The sequence below is a fragment of the Dufourea novaeangliae genome, unplaced genomic scaffold (assembly GCF_001272555.1).
Source record: "Dufourea novaeangliae isolate 0120121106 unplaced genomic scaffold, ASM127255v1 scaffold6, whole genome shotgun sequence".
Lineage (NCBI taxonomy): Eukaryota > Metazoa > Arthropoda > Insecta > Hymenoptera > Halictidae > Dufourea > Dufourea novaeangliae.
In genome coordinates, this window is record NW_015373900.1 from 4,152,464 (window position 1) to 4,177,633 (window position 25,170).

Here is a 25,170-nt window from a genome sequence, read left to right on the forward strand (position 1 = left end):
TTAGAGGGTTAAACTCTCCACGAAGACCTTTCGATCCGGGTGGAATTCGTTTGTGTATCGTCCAATACCGTGAAAAAAAAGCTAGAAACGAAAGCCTTATCGCGGGGCGGGTGTGTATTGCTGTCTGCTCGGTGCATATCGCATCAGCTGTTCCTCGACCTCGTTTTCCATCGCGAGCGGCCCTCGAGCGAAATTCGTCTACCGCCTCTCTAAGTATAGCCAGGCCCCGTTGCTCTGGCCGTAATCTCCGGACGCGTGCACATCGTTGACCGAATCTACGAATGGCAATAGCGCTGCGGGTACGGTCGTGCGCGCGCGCGCGCGCTCGTCGAACCAGTCGGGAGAAAGAGGGATAAAGAAACAATCACGTATCTGGTACACCCGACTCGAATTAAAGCAGCCACCGGTCGGCCATGAAATTCTTTCGAAGAATGTTTATAAATAGTCCCAATGAAAAGTAAAACGCTTGTGTGCGCGCGCGCTCACGCCTTAAGGTTTCGTTAATGAAAACGGCCACACGACCTGTGGAAGAGATGAATGAAAAGAAGTTTCGGGGGATCGGAAGCTATTTCGAAGCTCTGCGACACTAACTCCGTTACGTAAAAGTCGTTGCAGGGGATCCATGTGTATATACCTATCAATTTGGCGGAACGGAAGCAACAGTTGTGCGGCGCAGCTTCGAGTAAGCTTGATCATTTTCGAAAATTGACGTGGGACGACCGATAGTTGTGAGCGTAGCTAACAATTCAACGGAGAACAGGGAAGCGTATGATGGGAAAGGTGGGATCGTGGTGTTTAGTATACACTAATCCGACGATATAAGTGTCGTGTTAGAAATGTTTGTGTTACGAGCTGAAGCCGTAATTAAAGTAAACACGGAGGAAACCTGAAGCCGAAGGTGTTTACCAGCGAGCCATTCAAGCATTTCACTATCGATCACGGCTGAGAGCATGTCCGATGCATAACTAGAGCAACGACATTATAATTCCTCTGGATGGAAAAGAGCTGTGCGACACCACACAGCCTGTGTGTTGTCTTCTTAGAGGTATAACGTGTACATATATACACGCGTGAGTCGATTGAGCCTGTGTGTATGGTGGCCAACGTTTTTCAGCGGAAAGAAAGCATGTGGGTGAGAGGGGAAGATTGTGGGAAGAATAGACGGGTTGGAAGGTCGCAATGAGAGGAGCCAGGAGCGATCATGGGGCCACGGAGGTAGAAAGAAAAGAAAGAAAGAAATAAGGGAACACGACGAGGAATGGGAAGGAAGAAGAGGTGGTGAAAACGTAACGTTCCATCTCCTCGGTTCGCGGGAGACTGAGTGAGCGAGGAGAAACGCGCAAGCGCGTTCCTCTCGCGCACGACGACGACGGACGAACAGGGGCCGTCGAGTGTGGCGGAGTGAGCAAAGAAGCCGTGGGGGAACGACAAAGAGCGTGAGAGAGAGGGAGAAGAAAAGCGAAAGATAAAGTTTCCGCCCGTTGATAAAGGAAGACGGAAGAATCGGGGGGGAACGAGATAGAAATTATAGGAGAGACACACGGTGAACACGCAGCGCGCGCGTCGAGAGAAGAAGAAAAGGCTCATGGGAAGAGACGGAATACAGAAAGAACGGAAACGTAGGGCCGTGGACGCTAGATGGGGGGTTTGCGGCGCGGGGGGGGGGTCATCGAAAGAAAGAGAAAGAAAGAAAAAGAGCCGGGGGAACTCTCGCTTCATTCTTACGTATTACGTGCTGCACGAGTACCAACCGAGTCTTGTATTACACCATTACCGTGACAAAGAGGTCTTCTATGCGAACGCGTTCGAGCGACGAGGATACGGAGACTCACGGTGTATAGAACCGTTGCGATTTTCGCGTGTATATATACATGCGTTTATACACGTGCACATAGACCGCATCGTCGAGATAGATAGGACTTATGCATACGGCTAGATACAGAAAGAAAAGGGGGAGGGGGATAGAAAAAGAGAGGGAAAGAAAAATGAGGGAGATGAGAAAAGTGTAAGGAAGATAGACGGAGAGACTCCTATCGCGACGGACGGCTCGTGTCCGTGTGCCATCGATGGCGTCGTGCATGTGCATCAACGGCGTGTACACACACAGTCACACGGGCAGAACACACACATACGTATACACACCAGCGCGCGTGAATCGAAGCACACGCGTACCAACAATGGTCGGGCGTGTATGAATGTACACGGAAGGAGCAACACCTCGCAAACGAGGCCTAGGCAAGAGAGCTATTTGTAATGTAATAGTGAGAGCACCAGTGGGGAAAGGGAGAGTGGAGGGAAGGTGGTGGTAGGTGGAAGGGCAATGGTGGGAGGAAAGAGTAAGTGGTAGGAAAGAGATACGTAGAGGGAGAACGTGCCCGGGTGAGAGCGAGAAGGGAATAGGTGCCACTCGACGAGGAACCAATACTATGGTCCTTTACAAACGGAACTCACAAGACTCGAGCCCCAGGCCTCCTCTCTAGCGTGAGTATTCCGCCGGGAGTTCTCGAGAGAGAGAGAACCGTGCTTTTCGGACCCTCAACCCTTTCTGGGCTCGCACTGTAAGCCACCGGGGCCCACCTGGCATTTTCTCTACCACCACCACCATCACCACCACCACCATCACCGACCACCGACCACTACCATCGCTGCAGAGTCACCACTACCATCAAACCCATTGGATCGTCATACCGTCACCGTTTCTGACGTTCCCGACGGTGTAGATGGTTTTGTGTGTGTGTGTGGTGTGTGTGGTGTGTAATTGTGTGTTTATGTGTATATATACACGCGTTTCAAGCCGCGCGTGTGCCCACCACTACCATCGAATTGCATCAACCACCACTACCATCGTCACCACCACCACCACCACCGTCTCGTACTGACTGCTCAGTCTACCTCTCTCCGCGTTTACCTAGGACCAGACAGAGAAAGACGGAGAGAGAGCGCGCGCGAAAGAGCCAACAAGAGAGAGGGATAGGCGTAGAGCGAGCAAGAGAGAGAGAGAGAGAGACCGATAGAGAGGAAAGAAAGAGAGCTCTAGAGACAGAGTGAGAGAGAGGGAGAGGGATAGAGAGAAAGAGAGAGGGAGGAAAAGAGAGAGAGGTAAAGAGTAAGAGAGGGTCTCGGCTTTGCGCAAAAGTTACGACGGAGCGAGGAGCAGTGAGACACACCGCGGAGACCGGAAGAGACCCTCTCTCCCTGAAGAAGTCCTCCGGCGTAGTGAGAGAGAGACCACGCGCGAAAAACATATATCGTTTTGATTCGAGTGTGGCGGGCGGCCTCTGTGTGTACATACGCGGGTGCGCGACCAAGTGTGTGGAGCAGTGCTAGAAAAAATAATATCAACGAAACCGAGCACACACGCAACACTGTCAATCCAGTTGTTTTACTTTTTCTTTCGTTTTTTTTGTTGTCATTGTGTAGTTGTCACAAAGCATCGTTGTCGGCTGTACAGCTGTATGCGACTCTTCACGTCGGAAGCTCACGTGGTCCCTGGGTTTCTTTACTTTTTCCGGGTTCCCTCGTGAGAAGAGAGTGCATCAATATACACACACATATACGCACGATTGTTCACCGTAACGCGCGCAACACGACGGTGAATTCCTCACGATTGATCCCCCCGTTGTGTGATTTCACGTCAAAACTCCGTTCCAACGATATACAGTGTGTGTGTGTGTTTCGTCGTTATCGTCGTCGTCGACCAGGAGAGTACGAAGAAACGTTCCTTTGCTCCGAACGAAAACATAGCCACAGAACACGTGCTCATCCGCACGTGCTTTCGTCGATGCACGTGCTCTTTGGACAGGCCCGGTTCCGTGCTCGGGAAGCCGTTCCGGGACACCGGAGGAACGTCGATAGTTCGAACAGTTGACGGTGTCTGTGTGTCGACGCAGCAACAGCCAACCAGCCAGACCTCGTTTCCACTTTCGAAAAAAAAAAACGTTCGGGGAAATTTCGCGCGCAAGCGAGCGATCACTCTGCCAGTACTGTCATCCATCGTCGCGCAATTGTACACAACCTCCAGCAGTGTGGCTGTTTATACGGTCGTGAGGAGGGAAACGAGGATAGAAAGGAACGAGAAAGGTGGCAGTGAGAAAAGGCGAAGAGAGAGAAAGAGAGAGAGAGAGAGAGTGAGGGAAACGAGGAAAAGAAGAAGCTTCAGAAACGAAGAAGAGAGCGAGAAGACCACCTCCGGTTACTGCTCGGTGTTAGAGCCTTGCCTTGCGCGCGCTTACGTGTACACCAAGCAAGAGCGGCGGGCCCCGCGTTGTGTAAGAGCTGAAAGTAAAAGTTGAAACCGCCGAGTTGGGGCTCGCGGGAGCGCGTGCGGAGCGCGCTAAAATCCCGATCCTGTCTCGTAGGCTGGACATAGCCGAATATTCCTGCCTCTCTCTTTCTCTCTCTCTCGCTTACTCGCTCTCTCTCTCTCTCTCTCTCTCTCTCTCTCTCTCTTTCTCTTTCTGGCGACGGTCTTTCTCTACCGAAGTGGCTTTCGGATTTGGTTCCACCGTTCGAGGTTGTTTCTCTCCCCGAGTCGTGTGTGTGTGTGTGGTGTTTGTGTTTGTGTCTCGTAACACCGAGAGAGAACCGATCCGCGGAGCCGTTCCCGCGGAAAGAGCCTACCATCGATTGACTTGTCCCGGGGAATCGTGAACGGTTGGAACTCCAACGAGAACGAAACGAACACACAGAGCAAGCTGAAAGCGACAAAAGAACCGTGGCAATTGTGTAACAACATTTCTAGTCCGTTGCTTCGTGAAATCTGTGCCTAATTCCCGATTGAACGACGATTGGCGAGGTCTGTACGGTATCGCGTGCCAGGGGCCTACTCTGTTTTACAACCGCGGAGAGGAACAGGTGAAAGAAATCGGGGCATACGGTGGACACATACATACACGTGCGTGTGTATGTTTCCGTACCGCTGCCGCGCCGTTTCTGTTCCGCCCTTTCGAATACTCGACCAGGGCCGTGGATCCGGCCGTGGAAGAAAGCGATGGAACAGATCGTTTTCGTGTGGTTCGCATCGTCGTCCGCGGTGAAACGCGCCAGCTCAAGGTCATCCATCGTGTACCAACGGTAACCCGCTTCCGGGACGAAGAAACGAAGCAACTAATAAAGGATAAGACCCAGTGTCAGCAGTGTTGGAGAAGGAAGGGCAACGTCGATCGATTTCGTTGATTGGTGGAATTCGTGTGGCCTGCTGTCTCTTTTGATTCCTTGATCGCGCGGTCCCGTGCGCCACCGCCGCCACCACCGCGTCCGGGCTATAGAAGTTTCGTAAAACGGATTACAAAACCAGAAGAGAAAGGAGACAGAGAAAGGGAGAGGCAGGGACGGAAGAAGAGAAGCAGGTGAGAGGGAGAGAAACAAACGGCTGATTCGCCGCAGGAAATTGTATAGGCAACGATACACGCTGGTGGAGATACGGTGTTCGAGCACGAGTTTCTGGATCGTCCCCGCGGGTGGACGACGGGACACGGACGACACAAAGTCGGGAGTCGTGAAGGAAATCAACCGGGGAGAGAGGAAAAAGTAACCGTGTATTACGCGATGGGGGATATTGGTGCAGGAGGACGAGCTTGAAAGACGATCCGGATGTGGCGCTGGAACCATTTGTCTTCATCCGTGTGGATTACTAATCTTCAGACTCTCTGATTGATGCAATTGGATTTTCTTGGTGGATCTGTGGTAACACGTCATCGCCCCAGAAAACGTTTTCGTCCGATGTGTCCCTGTGGCACACAGGTAAAGACCTCGGGCGAGAGTTTATGAACGGTGTACGGAGACACGCGGTCGAGCGGAATTAAAAGTGCGCTTAAAAAGGTTAGCGGGATAAAAAAGGCGCGCGCGCGAAAGGATAAGAGAAAGGAATAGGAGCCACCTCCGAGTCCTTGAGAGTACCCAACGGGTAAAAGTGCCGCGCGCGGAGCCAGCCGGTTGACCCTGGGCACAGCCAACGGAGCAGACCCCGTTGGAAAAAAGTTCTCCATCGTCGTCGTCGTCGTCGACGTCGACGTCGTCGTTTTCATCGTCATCGTGCTCGTAATTCACGCGGTTATACAGTGTGCGCGCCTGGATTCCACCGTTTTCTCGATCCCAGATTTCGATGTGTTGCGAAATATAAACCAGGGTGTCGAGAGTCACGATCTTTCACGTGTGATATACACCATCGGTATTTATCCCGTGGTCATCGTCGAAGATCAACCGTGTTGCAGATCGATCACATTGGGTGTTTCACTTATCACTTGTCGATTCCAATCTCGAATAGCAACTTCATAGAGAGAGAAAATATTCCGCAACGACAGACGAGCACAAAATCCGCTCGACGGAGATACACCACCACCTTTCACGTATATCGCGGGTATGTGGACGACGGTGTTCAGCAGTGTGAAGTGATTCAGTGCCAGGCCTCGATATTGTCCCGGTTTTTCGGCTTCTGTATCCCCCCATCGTTTTGTTCGACTCCAGGGTTCCGCCTGCGTAACCACCACGACGCGCCGGTGATCTATTTCCTCGGTGGTGATCCACGATCCGGTATATCAATGTACGTCACGTGTATGCACCGTCGTCGTCCTCGTCGCCGCTATCACGGGATTTCGGGTCGTCGGCTCGTGGAGATGCTTCGTGACTCTTCGAGAGAGTCTTAACGGATACATATATATCGCGTTCGCCGAATTGTTTTCTTTGGATACCATATTGGATAAAAGTGCGGACGAACAAAATTACAAGGTAAGACAACACACTACTTCTTTCTCTTTTTTCACACAATAATAATGATAATTACGAGAGACACTTCGTTCACACAGACAGTTGCTTTCGCTCTAAAATGGTCCACAGACGATACGATTTATCGTACGACTAATTTTACAACATAACTTGCTTCGATCGTTGGAAAGACAGTTGCAACGTTTGTGGTGCGGTTGTACAACTTGTAGACATGCTAAAAGTTTTTGCAGCTGTCTCTGCGATACTTGTCGTACAAACTTGAAGTACGATAAATCGCATCGTCCGTGGACCGTTTTAATAACGGGCGTTTCAATCTGGAAACTATTCTAACGCAAACAAATCGGTGGACGGTTCCTTATCTCGTCAAACGGATCCAAAACAGAATCTTGCAACTTTTCTAAATCTCCGTTACTCGCGTTGATAAAACGTGGTGTGGCTCTTTGTACGCGCCAGCTTGAACGATACGGCCGATAATATTTACATAAAACTCGTGTAGTACGCGGTCGCGATTCGTGGCTCCGGCCTCGACGTGCAATTACGAGCACGCGAGAATAAAGAGTACACCCGTGAACAATGTGCAATGAGGGGAATTCTCGAAAGCTTTTTCAATCGTTTTTGTTTTTTGCCCTGACTCGGCCACGTTTCACGGGTGGAAAACGAAGAAACGACAGAATCTCGCGTAACCGATAATGAGGCGATTGCTGGAGCAGCCGTCCAACATTCCACGGGATTGGATGTAGGAGAACCGTGTAAATTAAAGTAGCGACCGTAATTGGAAGCAAAAAACGCCAATCGCGATGTCGAACGTGCTCCTAGAAACGGGCGAATAAATTATGGCGAACCGACGCTGACAATGAGACAATATGACGGAGCCCCCGGGTGTAAATTGCCGCGATTATCGACTTCGTGAAAGTAATTCCCCCCCAGTCGCCATCGGAAAACGCCGCGCCGATTATACGGTCTGACAGAACGACGCGTGGTTTTTGTGTCTTTACGAATTTAAATGGGGACCACTGCATTGGAAAGTATATTCCGAGAAGTTTGTGTCGGAAAGAATCTTGTAATCTATGTACGTTGAAAAATTATTCATTGAGGATCATATATCTTGTACCATCTGCTGACAAATAACTCTTTCGTTGATATTTCTGTAATTGTTAAAAACGTTAACCAGCTACTATCGAGAAACAGAGATGGGCAAATTCATTATCTAGATAAAGTTTCGAATAACGAATAAATCATTGTCAATCGTTTAAACGTGTAAATTCTAATTTTTGTGATAAAATAGTACCTACTTCTCTTGAATGAGTCGGCATTTGGCAAACAGTTATTTCATCTCATTAATTGTTTAAAGCGCAGAATGATGCTCTTAGATACTACAGCTTTTCACTGTGTATTATTCCAATCCAATTGTCCCCAACTGTGCCGAGAAATAAGTAAAAGGAAATCTTTGAAGAGATAAGTTGAAGTCAATAATGTTTGATTAATAGACTGCTGATGTTTATGCAATATGAAATTTTATAAACTAATTCATAAAACCGAAGAATAAAAGTGGGAAGTTCTTTTTTCCATTAAGTATCTTATTGGTTTAAGAATAAAATAGAAAAGTGGTTGCATTTCACGAGAGATTTGTTTTTTATAGTATTTCACAGAGCTCTCTACGCTATAAATGCATAAAATGCTCAGTCTATTGATTAAATACGAACTTTGTAACTTAAAAATGATTCGTAGGCTATATTGTATTAAACCTGTTTCTTATACTTCGATAAATAATAACTTCCAGTAATGTTTGACACAATCTTTTTCTGCGGATCTTGTAAATCTCCATTCCCATAAAGGTCCGCTACGAGAAAAAGAGGTAATAGAATAATAATTCTGTTTCAATGTTTAACGTCTACATTACCGTGCACGTTGTCGATAATTAATTGACGGTCTCTTAGCATGTGTTCAGGGAAATTTCGAGCCGGTCTCGAGATATCGCCGCCGTCGATCGCGTAACGATGCAAAACCTTCTTCTGAACGTATAATTCAAGTTCAGGTGCTCCGTTGGTCGTATATGAACGTTAGTTGCGCAACCGTTTTTAAGAAGACGAAGAAGAAGAAGAGGGGGGAAAAAAAGGAAGAAGGAAGGTGGTGTTCGCGAGTCCAATGTGGTCATCAATGGCTCAGCGATGACGGATCGTAAAGAAAAAGCGATCTTGAGTCAAGGTCGAGTTCGTCGAAAGGCGTCTTTACGTTCCGTCATTTCGTATTCATGTGACCATTATCTGCCGGATATATTTATGTTGCGCTTGTCCCGCATAGTCCGAGACCACGTACATATAGACGTATGCATCCAAACACACACACACACACACACACACACACAGATATATACCCACCCGATGCAAACAGAAAATTACGATCGAGTTGGAAAGGTGAACCGGTCGAAATTCCGGGTTAACTTTACTTAACTAAGGCGTCGCACGTGAATTCTTTTCCCCGGGTTTTAATTAAAGGATAAACGGCCCGTAATCAATTGAATACACTGCTCGAAACAATTAGAGGATTACACAGATTGATAAAAAAAAAGAGTTCATGACTTCTGGGGTAGATAGTACCCGCCAAGTGATGAAAGAAAGTCCTAGTAAACATGGGTCAAAAAATTAATCTCTTCAAAGGTATAAGCAATTTTTTGTTTTGGTTCAAGCGACTGGCTTTCTAGCTTCGGGAGCTATCATACCGTACGGAAATAGTGGATTACCTTATCATTTCTTCTCGTCTTGGTTACAGAAGGTTTTCTACAATTTTTATTAGAGTTTTTACAGTTCTCTTTACTGTCTTCTTCCTGCGATGGCTCCCGAGACGGGGAAGCTGGTCGCTTCAACGGAAACAATAAATTGTTTACACCCTTGAAGATATTAATTTTTAGAACCTATGCTTATTAGGACATTTTTTCATCATTTGGTGAAGACTATTTACCCCAGAAAGTATGAACCTTTTTTTTATTACTGCCTATATTGCAGTCGCTGTAACCGTCATTAATTCTTGGATAATTTTCTTGCAATAACAAAACTAGGCGTTACTTTTGCGCGGGAATAATGTTAATTTTTCAAACCTCTGGTATTTTTTTTTGTATGGATGCAACAGGGTTTTTCACTGTAGCGATCATCTAATTGTTTGGAGCAATGTATTTTTCTGTTCAATCGGTAAAAATATATGTATACTGCCACGTATGATTCTTTCGTGTAATTTATAATAATGCAGAAGAAGATACGTTCAAGGGAAAAATTATACAGTATTCAAAAGGTTTAGACAGAATTCTGGAGCGTGTCGAATCGACCAATCAGTGAGATCATCGTGCGCGAAAGTGTTTTCAAGTCTTGTAGGGAATAATGAATTTAAAAACCAGTTATTTTTAATTGTTTACTGGTAAATAAGATTGGATTATAGTGAATATTTTGACAGAACCCTTAGATTAAAGTTCCATTTTGCATACCATAGATAAATTTTAAATAAGGGTACAGATCATAATTTATAATCTGTTAACCCTCCGTACGCAAACTGGATCGTTTATGTCTAAGCCTAATGTTTTTTACTTTTTGGAGATTTTTACAAAATCTATCAAAATTCTAGGATACTTGTCAAAGCCTCCGTTATATTATATAATCGGTTGTTAAGTCCAATGTCTGACAATTTTTTTAATAAAAACAAAAATTCGGAGAGAAGTCGCGGAAAAGAGGGAATTCGCTTCAACCCATACCTGGTGCCTACGCAGATTTAAATATAGACAATATTTTAACCTTTTTCAACCTTCTTGTGTTTACAATTATATTTCTAGAAATTTTCTTCTTAGAATGGAAAGATTCTGAACAAGAATTTTTCATCGAATGGATTTACGAATACCGATCGATTTCATCCACGTCGCGCATTCATTGTTTAGCGTGCATCATTGATTCATTACAGTATGTAATCGCAACTCTCGAACGATTAATTAACAGCGAGGAAGGCGGTAATGAATACCGGATGTTTGATAGGCCACGATATCCATTCGAAACAATGTCGCGGACTTTTTATGCGGACGATAATCGATACACCCATCGACTAGATTGATCGTGAATCATGCCCAATTGTCGTTACGTAAACGTTTGATAGGCCACGATATCCATTCGAAACAATGTCGCGGACTTTTTATGTCTGACGATAATCGATACACCCATCGACTAGATTGATCGTGAATCATGCCCAATTGTCGTTACGTAAGACGAGTTTACATTTCTTCTCGTAATCGCGGTAGGCAGCGATTTCTTAATTCTTTATCCGTCGTTTCTTCGCCGACTCGCTGTTTTCTTTGTCACAAAACTTTCTCGAAGGAAATCATCACCTGTGATGAATTCTGCATTCATCGATGTGATGCATTCACGAAATCGATATAGAAATGCAGAATGCTACATAATTGCTAGACAGAACACTCTTGATACTAAATACCTGATTATCACGAGCCGATTGTAACTAATATGATTATCACACGATAACTGTAATCCAAGATATTTACGCCATGCATTTACCCCTGTTACGTTAGGTGATAATAAACAAAGAAGAAACAGTACGTTATTGTTCTTTTTTTCGGTCCTAAACAGTATGAAGATACGGCGTGGTAGTAACAACATCCTGCAAAACACGGATGCATAAGCATGCTACTTACCTTCGAATGCTTCTGCAATCCGGTATGAAATTAGTGTGATTAGTCTGGAAACTGGTATCGGTGAGTCGACTTCTCCTACGTGAAATTATCATAATCGTCGATCTTAAACGTTATTCCGTTTCAGGAATGATTCGTGGATTTATTATTCCAGTTTTTCGAATGTTGTGACTTTTTGGAATAATTTAGCTGGCGTTTTGATGAGTCCCTGGTGATCGATATAGCTCACTTTTTGTAAAACACTCGTTTCATATTATTATTTATCCCATGGAGCTCTGATTAATAAGAAAACAGTGATAGACATAAATTCAGATTGCAGTGGACTAGTCAGGTGCATTTACGAATTATGTATTATTTTACCAATTATAAATTATTCATTATTTATTTTCCATTATTTACTCTGCGGTCTATCAGCGGTCTGATCTATTAAAACGATAATCTGAACGAAAAGTATTATTGGAGTGATAACTACGGCTTCTTTTCTTATAATTTGGAGAGAAAGCATGTATGAAACTTTATTTGCGGAATATTTTGTCACGAACACGATTAACAGGAAATCTTTGTGTGGTTTGGTTAAATAAGTTAGGAATATTCTTTAATTTATTAGATCGATGTTATGTGAAATATTGTTTCAGCAATATAAAAAAAATAAATGATTTCAAAGGTTGTTACGTGATGTTTTTGTGTTCTCAATGATAGCTAACCTTCTTACAAGTTTGTAAAAATTAGTTCCATATTTTCTTTAGAAAAAATCAATCGAATATTTGAAAGATTTACATACTCTTTTTCCTGGACACATAGTAAACATTTACCGCTGCCTTTAATTTGTTAACCCGCATACTAAAAAATTGTGAAGTTGAAACTTCATAGTTCTACGAAATGAAACACATAGTGAGACTACGGATTTAATGACTTAATATAGGTAAAATATCGCAATAACATTGTGAACAAAAATTTATGAAAGGTTTTATTTTATTCCTAACTTTATAAAATTGTTAAAGAATGTTATTAAAGTGTTCATCGCCTTAGACTTCTTGTAATTAGATTGAATGAAGCACAGCATAAAATGATTTGTACTTTTTATACTAAGGAAAATATTGGGACACATCGAAGAAAAATCAAATGAAGTAATTTATATCCAAGAATGTAGGAAACAGTATAACAGAAATCTAGTATATCAGTATAACAGTATATCAGAAAAATATTAATCACGAAGACAATGACATTATTAGTGACAATAAAATTCTGTCTATCCTAACAAGATTTCCTATTTAAAGTAATTAAAAATGACCAATATAACTTTCTTCCCATCATTACTATTAAGTTTAATATTTATCTTATCTTTTTAACAGAGAGTTGCCAAACCTGAGTTTATTCAACAGTTTTTCCTCAGTTTTATTCATATCACATTCTGACAAAGTTTAATCGCTCAATATTGAGTCACTCTCTCACAAATATTGTGTAACAAATACTTATTCCTGTATTAATATTTCATCACTCGATTATCTGAAGATTGTGTCCCACAACCAGTTCCCGTAATCGAGATTCCACTGTAGAGAGCTGAGCATATTATTAGTCTTAAAACAATCTTTCCACGTTATTGCTACAATTCTACAGAGAAATAAAGTGATTGCGATTAAAATTACCGTTTTCATTTACAAATTTGTCATTTTAGATCTTCTGTCGTGGTAGATCAGTATTAATCGCGGAACAGCTCCATTCACGAATTCTCCACTCGCAAAGTCTAGTCAGTAACAAAATTCTAAAAAAAAAACTATTATATTACGACTTTCAAGGTTCGAGAATTCTCTAAATACAAATCCAATGGAAAATACTGCGGACCGTTGTTTATAAAAACATTTAAGAAATTGACCGTTACAGTAAGCCAGATCCGTGTCTTACATCATAACAAAGATTTAAAACGAAGTGTGATAGGCCATTCACAAATACATACTAATTGCATAGTAAATACTAACAAGGGAACTACGACAACCCAAAAATTCCGTTTTTTTAAAAACTGTGCTAGTTTGTAGGGGACCTCAGTAGAAGTATCATACAATTTTTTATTTTTGCTATGATTCGGTTCATCAGGGTGAAAGCAGCCCTTAAATGATAATTTGTGTTTTCCTATTTTCAGTATTTTCCTATATATCTTGAAAGCTATAGTGGATATAAACAATTTGTTAGCCTGAAAATTTAATAGAATTTTATACTCTATAAATCTATGCAATAAAATTATTAAAAATTTGTTGTTTAAATACATAAATAAAAAATAATTTCAGTATATAGTTTTATAGAACATAAGAAGCCATTTTTTTATTCTAACAATCTCTTTACATCTACTATAGTTATCAGGATATACAGAAACATAGAGAAACTCGTGTTAACCTTTAAAGGGTGTTTTCGCCCTGAAAGATGAAAAAGCAGTAAAAACACACTTCTATTAAAATCCCTTACAGATCTGCAAGGGTTACTAGAGTTCCCTTGCCAGAATCTGTTCTGAATACAGCTATTTTTAAATAAAACTCCAATTCTAGTGAATGTAATTGTGAAATACTTCACCGCGAAGCTTTCTTTTCTAACTAAATCATTCTAAATTTCAAATTAAAGAAACTCTGCATGAAAATCCCAGTGATCATCAGCAAATACTAAAATTATTCTCCTTCTCGAGAGTCACGATGTTCCATAACAAAATGTAATTCTCCACAGCATATTCACCAGATCATAATATCGTCGTTAGTAACTATGTATGTATATGCAGTAGATGTGACATTAAAATTCTTAAAAGTAAAAGGAAATCTGAAATCTAAATTCTGAAATCTGAAATCTGGAATCTGAAATCTGAAATCTGAAATCTGAAATCTGAAATCTGAAATCTGAAATCTGAAATCTGAAATCTGAAATCTGAAATCTGAAATCTGAAATCTGTACTTTCGTTCCGATGAAGTGTTAGGGCGTAACCCACTTTTGCAGTGTTTTTTCACTTGCAGATTTCTTTCAAACGTCTTAATACTGTCATAGCACTTGTACGAAGTTGTCCCGCCAGTTCTGCAAGTTGTACGGATCTGGTTCAACTAACATTTTCAAATCTTCATTTCTCATTTTCTTCGCCAGAAGAAAATTTTGAAAAACTAACAACGGAATACCAGGCCATGATCCCCAAAAGATATATCTATGAATATTACATACAGCTTTGACCTTGGAATGACCCAGTTCAAAAAACGTAAAGTAAAATGACTGAAATTTCGTACGTGTACATTGTACTATTGAATAGAGAATACGTAAGAATTTCCAACACTATTTCAAACAAAAGACACACAAAACAAAGTACATACTTAGATCGATATTCAATTTCATGCGAACTATACTGTGGGTTACCAACGATATTGTATGTATGTACAGGGTGTAGCAGGACGCCAGGTACAACTGGACAAGGGATGATTCTACGTGTAAAAGTAAGTCACATAAAACGAATGAAATTTGTTCGTTTGGAGCTTCGTTTTTGGGAAAACCGAGTTTTGAAACTGTATCGAGTACATGACAGATATAATAGTGAATCCATGATTCTCTGATTCGAGGAGTAAGGATTTGTATGCGTCAACGAGGATATCACTTTCATCAGTTCATTCAGTAATATACATGAAAAAGTATAAAACTGTTAGTAAATACAATAACAATAGATAAGACTTTCACACCAGATTTTCTCGAAAACGAGGCCTAAAATGAACAAATTTTATTCTTTTTCTTTTCGACGTACTTTTACTTGCAGGATCACGCCTTGCCTCCTCTGTATATCTTGATATCTGTATATCTCTGATAGGATCCAAACGAAGAGCATAAAATGTTCTAATGAACATTTCATATGTTAAGATCTAATTACATAGGTCCTTAACGTGGGGGCTACCACCTATCGGTGGGCGCTAAGAAGATCTGGGGGCCGTTCCAGTTATCTTATTTTCTTTATTTTCAATCTAATATTTGAAGATTCAAAGATGTCACGCATACCTACACATCGACATTTTGATAAAATAGAGAGAGTTTACTCAAAGGGTGCGCTGAACAAACAAAAACTGAAATGGGGACGGTGAGCCAAAAAAAAATTGAAAAACTATGGTCTAATACAGGGGTCGAAAACTGCTGCTCGCGAGCCAAATGCGGCTCTTTGGGTATCTACTTACATGTGGCTCTGAAGTACAATTAAAAATGAAAATACAATCAACGAGAGCAATTTTTCTAAGATTTTTTCTTCATTTAATAAATATATAATTAATATTAGAACTTGTTATAATGTTACTTTAAATTTTCATTATTTATAAAAATATATTTACAGCTCTGAGTTTTTAAATTGTTGTAAGGGACAGGTTTGGCTCTTCCGTCTCAAAAGTTTGCCGACCCCTGGTCTAATAGAATGATCCGTGACTATCCAAGACGATCAATCGAAAGATACAATTCGACGGTGTTTAAAAGAGTTGCATTCTGTTTTCTGCGTGTTTCACATCGGTATTCCTCCGGGCATTTTCACCTTCCATGGTCTGGCTGCGGTCGCTCCCTTCTCGAACGGTTACCTGGCCGACGATAAGACGGGTTATTAATACGCGGTTTCGCGGCGCGAAGGCCTCGGATTGGCTGCCCGCGTCCCGATGTGTTGTGTAGGGTACGTTAAATGAAGTTGCAATTAAGAGAGCTAAAAGCTGTGCGGCTGACTATGCCTTCTCAAGGCCTCGGGCCTCGCCGGAGCGTACTTCCGCTTCTGATTAGCTTCCTCTTTTCCCACATCGTCCTCGCCAGTTTTCTCTCTTTCCCTCCATTCCCCACCCTACCCCCAACCGTGCACTCTCTTTGCCTCTCTTTATCTCCGGACGGCCTTATCTCGTACCGTGGGAAACCACGCGTTGCGATTCCCGCCGCAAGAAAGAGAGAGAGGAAGTTCTTGTGTTCGAGTCTCGTTCCTCGGGCCACCGTTTCTGTTTTTGGATCTTGATCATCGGCCCCCGCATCCGCGACACTGGCCATGGTCGTCGACCGTAGTCGCCGGACTCGTCGTATATCCCCTTGACGCTGTTTCGAGTCACGGGATTTATTTAACACTAAATCTACCGAACCCTTCAAAAAGCCAGGAATTAAAACGGCAAAACAGGTAATTTGACCGGTCGTGGTGGGTTTAGTGTTATATATAGGTATCTATGGTGTTTTAACCCTTTGAACTCCTTTGTACAGTATAACTCGACATCACTTTCATTCAGAGGTACTCCTATGTCGAGTCACACTCGAGATTTTTAAATTGCTTATTTAAATATGTATTATATTTCATGATATTGTTTTACTTAGATAAACAATGTATATGACCTTTTTTTGTGACGAAAAAGCCGTTGATATATTCAGGTACATGATTCTGTTACAAAATCGACAATACGCTGTCTTCAATTGGATTTTCTTTATCTATTGAAATTTTTTTGTTTTCCAGTAAAAAATATTTAGAAGTTCCACAAATATCATAGCTCAGCAAAATTTCAATGCTATTATCAATGTAATTAGTAAAAAAAATTGTTTAAACTGATTCCTATCAACTAACTGTCTTTTGAAGTACCTAAAATAATAGGGAATTATTCGAAAGAAATTTAAGGTAAAAAACCTAAAACAATAGGTAGTTATTATAAAGAAAATTTTAAAATAATTAGACCCTAATTCACCGTTCTCAGACACTTTAAGTGTATTTTTCAACCTAACTATAATTACTATAACTACTATTTTAACATCGACTTTCTTTATTATGATATATATTATATTAAATGTATATAGAAATTTAAATGTTAAATCGTACAATCGGCATGACCGGAAAGTCAACCGAAAAAGGCTGGTAATCGTGTTAATTGTGATTTCAAGGTTATGATTATCCTTAAATAGAAACGCTTTTGAAATTTTTTCGTGTGAATAGATACTGGTGTTGGATTGTCGAGGCTTTCGTCGGTGTTGCTTAGGCGAAGAGAGCAAACATGAAGCTTCTTATCTGTGGTTATCGATAGCCTTCGAGTTACCAAGTAGAGTAAGGACGTGTTTGCTTGAAATCTAGGATGTTTGATGTAGAGTAGTGAGTTATATGAATGGCGAGAAATGAAAATTTTTGGAGGATTTAAATATAAACTTATTGTAGACTGTGTAAAATGTTTGTAGATCACACCGAAATTTTATCTTGAAAACAGTAGAATATTTATTATTATATTATTAATAGTCAAATTAAAAACATCCTAGAGTCAGTCGCATATATTGTATAAATTGTACACTGATTAACGCTACTGGAACATAAAATAACAGACGTCAATCGATATATGCAGGCTATGTGTACAATGTGTTAATTAGCAAATATTGTCATTATGGAAGTTTTCAAAGAAACAATTTGCTGTTGTATTACTGACAAATGACCGTCAAGGTTGTATTTTTGTGAAATAACTGTTATGGTATATGAGTTAGTGTTTAGTGTTCATAAAATAAAAAAATGGAATTGCGCCAATTCTAGGTTAATCCTTAATTGGTCATGTGAAAGTCTTATTATTTATTTATTTATTAATATTGCTAAATATTGCCAACACAAATCTTATGATGTTTTACACAACTAGTTCTGCATTCTCATGTAAGAAAACATCGAAATATGCAAGCATCTCTTTACGTAACTATTAAATAAAAATAAAATATTCTACAAATACTCACGGGTTCCTCAAACCCGACCCTACTAGTTAAGGGTTGACAGCTAAAATATAAGTAACATAAATGCTGATAAAACAGGATATCAATCATACTTTTCTATACAGCATATGTACCTATACGTTTTACGTTCAAGTATTTGCTCAACCATATTAGATTCAAAAGAACTAATATTTTCCATAGTAAAGGTCATAAGACCAGTAAAATGCACAATAACTTCATGAACATCTCTAAGTGAAATGTAAAATAGAAAAGAGTGAACCTTTCTTCGATGGGAGTGCAAATATACTTATGAGCAGTAGTGTACATATATCCTATGTCCATTCTAATAAAATCGCTTCGAAATTGATGATCAAAATCGATACAATGAAACTTCTGAAAGCATTAATAAAATAACAAACAATAAAAACACATTCACATCTTCTTGTATTCTCAATATTCAAATCTATGCATAGACTTTGTAATTTGATACAGAAAATACTCTCGACGTTTAACAAATTTCTCGTATTCAATACACTAATGATTCTCAAACGCCACGAATAAAAAGTAGTTAATAGACCAGGGATTTTATGCATTTATAACGTACCTGATTCACAATGCTCCAGAGCAACGTTTTGGGAGTTCAAATTATAGTAATTACGCGTGAGACCATCGCTTCTGGTGCCTTTGAGACAGTATTAGGATATAGTTTATTATTCATATTCATATAATTGATAATTCGAAACAAAATGATTAGCATCGATGGAAATTCTATCGTTATCCGTACCCACGTGCAAAAGTTTTGCAAAGGAGTTGAATAATGGAAAAAATGCGATCGATTTTACTTTAAATTTTTAAGAAAAGGAAAAAATATAGATCGATAAAGACCTTAATATTCATTAGGAGTGACATTCGGATATTTCGAATTAAACTGTTGAACTTCTACAACAGCGATCTGAACCATTGTGCGATTGTCTGAAATTCAATTCCATGAATTTAGTAGCATTTTATTTGCCATTAATGAAATTTCAATTTTGTTTCCAGTCTCCGTAAATCTTAAAAGATTGACATTTACATAAAGATCCTGAGTTTAGTAATTAATTATCCACGCATAAACACTCAGTCAACTCCTTTCTAATTATAAAATTAAGGCTATTAAACCTTCGTGGGACGAGGGGTGGGGGGGGGTGGAGGGCACAAAATTTTTATAATGCAACATACAAGAAAATACATAAAACTTAAAATTGAAATTTATTCTAAGTAAAATTAAATATTATTTAATACTAACGAACGCTTCATTATAACGAACAATGCTTTGTTATATTTTAATAATTTTCATCCGATTTATTTTTACATTTAGTACAATTTTTAGTTATTTCAAAAGGGAAACAGTCAACAAAACTTCATTCAATTATTTCTTTACATAAACGGACGGCTTAGGTCAGAACTCCTCTTGAAACTGGGGCCCGGGGCTATAGCCGCCCCCCTAGCCCCCCCTTAATCCGGCGTTGAGTCCTATAGAGTGGTTGAAATTCATCGGCGTTTTCTCGAGCCCGCAGCAAATGGATCGCGGGGAGTTGCGTCACATTGGTATGCAAGAACAGCCCGCGTTGTGTTTCCGAGTAAAATGAAAAGAAAAGAAAAAAAAAAGATCGGGCGTCGTCCCGCGATAAAACTCGGCCGCACTCGCGCGATTTTAATGGCTCCGAGACGTTAGGCGAAAATGTATCCACCAGAGCGGCGTACACTTTCACTCGCGAGCGGTCGTCTCGCCGAATTGGCAGATACGATTACGTCGCGCGATGAAGTTTCTGTCGATTGTGCGAAACCACACGGTCTGTCTAGGCTGGTCTCGATCGCCCCCCTCCGATCCTTCTCGCCGGGGACCAGAACTGTTTTTTCGACGACCATCCGAAGAAAGTCCGACATCCACCGCGACGAGAACGATACAAACGGTTCGACGTGATCTAATCGAAGATTTCATGGTTTTCCTTTTTTAAATTTTGAATTTTTTCAGTGCGATAAGTCGTTCTTGGGGATAGACACCAAGGGTTCCTTACATGTTATCTTTTGCGAATTGGTATTATAATACAATAGCTACTCGCTTGAATTGGGAGGAATAAGCGTGTAATAAGTTAATCCATGCGTTCACGACCTTTTTTCTTTTTAATTTCGATTATTTGAACCTTTCCTTAGGCCAGGCGCCAATCGATCCCCTTGCATAACATTCTTCGCGAATCGGTTTTATCTCTTTGAAATGAGAGAAATTGACATGAAATAAGATGACTTTAGGGTAGATTCCAAGGCCACCTTATTTTTGGTAAAAAAATGAATTGGAAATATCGTGAAAGAAGGAATTGGGGTTATATGCATGAAATGGGAAAACATGAAAAATGAGGAGACTACGGATTTTTATGCAAAATTACATTTTCTAAAGTAGTTCATTAACGCAAGAGCAAATATAAGAATTTCTTGCTTATCTTAACCTTTAGAGGGCGGGTGGGCTTTTCCATGACTTTTTATATTTTCGAGTTAGAACTTCTGTATATTTATTACAGTGTTATACTACGAAAAGTAAGCGACCACTCTGAAGCCTAAAAATAGGCATTCCATCCTCTACAGGTAAAATAATCCTAACTACAGGTTAAATATCTTATTGGGTTAAGAATAAAGTAGAAAACACGTTGCATCTAATGAAAGTTTTGTCTTTTATTTTATTTGACAAAGTCCCATAGGCTAGAAATGCATAAAATCGGTAGTCTGGTTATGACCTTCATAACGTACATATGAATCGGTAACTACAGAGAGGGTACGCGTTAAAATCTTACAATTTTCAGAAGATGAAAATGTTCAGGGGACATCTCCTGGACATATCCCGTTCCTGTAGTGAACGGAAATTATTTACGTCCATAGTAAATAATGTATAGTATACAGAGTGATAAAAGATCCTCTGTGTTATAAATGTATAAAATCCGCAGTCTAATGATGAGGGGGTAAAATTTTTATTGTAAAAAAGACCCATGCATGGAGGTGTCTCATCGACACCTCCACCTCGAGCGGATTTGGCAATACCTGTCGCAACCTTGAGTATTTCACTTTTGAGAAGGCAACGAGGATTTAGCCGACCCGTCACGTACGTCCGATTATGAAATATTCGTTGGATTATTTTCCAAATAGTGTACCACTGACATTTTTTAGCGTTCGAGTTTCAATTTCATGCAATTGTGAGGGTCTCGAAAGAACGAACGCTAGATGATTTCGCAGAAAATTCCATATTGTTGTCGGTAAAAGAAAATTCTAGTAAATGAAGGTCCGTTAGTGGACTATGAATGTTATATATTTATGATACCTATGTACTTGGAGACGCATGAGCTCGATGAAACTGGACCTTTAACACTTTTGATTACTGAAATGAATTTTTCTCATCCTATGTCTTTTGTAAAACAGTATAAATTTTATAATTCTACTTCTGAGTAGACTGCGGATTTTATTCATCTGTAACATATAAGATTATTTGAAACTCAGTACAATAAATGTTTCAATCATTTCGCATTTCAATTCACAGAGAAGTAACAATGAAAGTTCAACGAGGTTTTCGTTTTATTTGAAATCTGATGGATATAGTAAACAAACATTTTCTTTAATAGTAATTTCTGTAGATTAGTCGATATTAAGACGAAAACTGCATAAATATCCGCAGTCTACTCATAATCTATATTTAGAAGAATGTTGACGTATGCCGTGCAAGTTGTTCAGAATAATTTCTACTTTGCTTTAAATACTATTTACTAACTCCTTGTTAACATTTCGAGCCGTTCCCCTCGTCCTTGCGTATGATTGCATACTTTTATTATCATCGAGGTAAACTGTCATCCCGCATCAATTGCTGCTTAATAAATTTCACGTGCCAATGTTTCGTAAATGTAAAATTCAGTATTTAAAAAACTGTCGGCCGCGGTACCTATCGTAATATGTAATTCTTTACGGAAGTTAATACCAAACTTTTTGTTTAGAATACTCTGTGTAATCTATCTAAGAATCTTATAAAGCGTAAGTGTGGGGCACTTGAAATTTTAAAGGAAACCAAAACGAGCTGCAACGGATGCAAACGGCAGTACTTGAGTCGTCTACGCGACGCAATATTGAATACTGTTCTGTCGAGTTTACCGATAGAATCACAACGATGCCATTTCCCTATTTGTATTTCCGTGGTGCTTAGTCTGATAGAAAATCGTCGCACAGTGAGAATTGCGCAGGGGGGATTTCCACCTACGCGATCGCTGGGAAAAACAACATTGCAGTTTGTTTCTGTTTCTGGTCGACTTAAGAGTCAATTACAGATGCGTACACGCGTCTTCAACTTCCATGTTAAACCACTAATACTGAAGAAGAATGATAATAAAATTCATGCAGGAACAAAAATGAGACATCTTTTTCACGTTTTCACTACATATGTATTCCTTAACCCTTTAACGGTGGAAGTTTGTTTTGGAAACGTGTAATTGCGTGCGTCATTAATTTGATTCTTTTCTTCTAATAAAGGAAATACATTTTTGAATTTCTACTAAAATTTCAATTTTTATAGCAGGAGGTATTTTATTTTTTACATATACTCATCAAGAGTATGACTCGTCAAGCGTTAAAAAAACGTTAAAGGGTTAATGAAACCAGAATTCTGGCCTCTGAAGGCAAGAATTTATATACTGTTCCATTCATAATAATTTTCTAACATTCTACAACATTTTTACTCCGTGATAGGTTGTAAAAATATTTATCATTTATAATGTATTGTTTCATGATTTAAAAAATAGTAAATTACTTATTGGTACACCTAATACTTTTATTTTTAATTTCTTAGTTGTGTACATATAGTATAACAACTTTCAATTGAATCTTGTTTAGCACCACGTGTGATCGTGTGGCGTAGCAAATGTTGATTTAATTATTAGTAATTAGTACCGATATATAAGAATTAACTGAAAATTTAAAAAGAATTGTAAATGTTCTTAAAGATTCTTTGTGAAAAGACAAGTTTATTCATAATTAGAGTAATAATACAATACAATTATTGCTTATAATATGTAGTTAAATATATTGATTACAAAATCTTTCTATTACCCGATTCAGAATAATTAACAAAGGAATATTTCATACGATGCTTTATCAAACTATAAAAGAAAGTATATTTTGCATTTATTAATCTAACATAAATAATCAATGTATTAATCAGTTATATTTATTGTTATTATGCATAGGTATGTCGCATAATAAATGGTACAAAGTAATTGATTCTACATACAAAAATGTGAAATGCATTACAAAAATAAACGTTTGTGTAATCGTCAATTTTTCTTAAGACAGTTGATTTCAAAACTACACAAACAACATTTACGTCCAATTCATACAATTGTTCCTTTTAAACGTTTCCGTAAGTTTGTGTTTTATTTATATTTAAGATGCGTAAAAGTTACACACAGAAAAAGAATATTTCCCATCACAGCTTGTATTATATTCATAATATTCAGAAATATTCCTATAGGTATTTATGCAAATGCAATAGAGGTATGTAACGAGATTTATTAAAATGAATTTCAATACAATGCATGCGCGTCCCAAGCATGTTTATAATTAATTCTCTGGAAAACAAAATCTTTTACATACTCTTACGATTCGTTGGAAGTTTCTTAAATTATTATGTAAAATAATTTATTCTTCCTTCACCCTGACGATGCAAAGTATATTCACATGTTCATTCGCAATATTTTGTCACAATAAAATTAAAGAAACAAACCGTTTACAAGGACTTAACACGCTTTCAGATTACTCTTGCGCAGATCTTAATGAGTCATAAATAAACTGCGTATGTTTATGCTTTTATTATATTTCGCGATCTACAAAATGTACTAAAATAAAGACTTAAACAAAATGTACGTATACAATAGTATACGTGAACAATAGTAATTGTGTACGTATTATTACTAATATATACAAAAATTGTAGTACAAGAAATCAAATTCTATTCAATTTTCATTTTCATATATTATTGTTTAAAACTGTGAACTTGCAAAAACATTCACAGTGTAATAATAAATAACTTTCATCTCTTAATATTAACATCCATCAAACACGAATTTCAAATTTCTTATTTTCCAGTTACTGAAATTATAGACGTGCTTTTATCGGAGTTCATATTGACTTTCAATTTATTATACATTTCACATTATACTATATTCTGTATACATTCAACACCGGTAGTTCTGGTGTTAAATTTCTTTCGTTTCCAACAATGACAACGATGAATTAACTATCTACTACATAAACAAATTGAATAGTTATTAGTAAATCTAAACATGTTTACAACCACCGTCTTGTAACCCCTATTTATTAACCTTTAGGCTGCGAGAAGTATTCCTTTTGGGACACTGACAAAACTCGAAATTACAATAGGAGTCAAGTTACTTCTGACTCGACCCAATAGAATGGTGAACCATTCGGCTCCACCATTCGTTATGGAAACATTTACTTAAACCCAATGACGCACGAAAATATTGATGAAAGACATATACAAGGCAAATCAAAGGGCCCAAATTTGTCGACCAATTTCAGGAGTTTTTGCGACTTAACGCGATTATCATATTAATTATCGTGATTCGGCCTATAGTTATGGTACACTTTCAGCAATTATCGTTCGCTGTAGGTACACTCGGTACTGACTCCGTCGTATTTTCTTCGGTTTCTGGTCCGTTCTGGGCTCCTGGCGATTGTAAATCTTGCTCTCTGTGCCCCCGCGGCCGAGTACATGCCGGGATTGCCGGGTAACAGCGGCCACGAGTATATACGTCCGCCAACCCTTTCTACCTTCCCTTTCACTTTCATCTATCGCGTATACTCGAGGCCCCCTTCAAAACTCGCCTGCTTCTCGCTCGCTTGGCCTACTCTTTTGCTACCTACTTGCTCTCTACGTGCGCCGTGGAGAGAAGAGAGAAAGAGAGAGAAAAAAAGAAGGAACATAGGAAAGAAAATGTATGCCATGTGTAACGAAAGAATTGTTTTGCTGGCCTTGAATCGACGACGATTTGCTCGACGCTTGG

At 39.6% G+C, this 25,170-nt stretch overlaps 1 protein-coding gene across 1 annotated transcript in view; it reads left to right on the forward strand.

Annotated features, from left to right (window-relative positions):
* The first annotated feature begins 6,627 nt into the window (after positions 1-6,627).
* LOC107193533 (transcription factor Ken 2-like) overlaps positions 6,628-25,170 on the forward strand; it is a 53,758-nt gene continuing 35,215 nt past the window's right edge. Inside the window, exon 1 of the mRNA XM_015583000.1 lies at positions 6,628-6,726. The gene's annotated coding sequence lies outside the window, so the exon portion shown is untranslated. The remainder of the gene's footprint in view (positions 6,727-25,170) is intronic.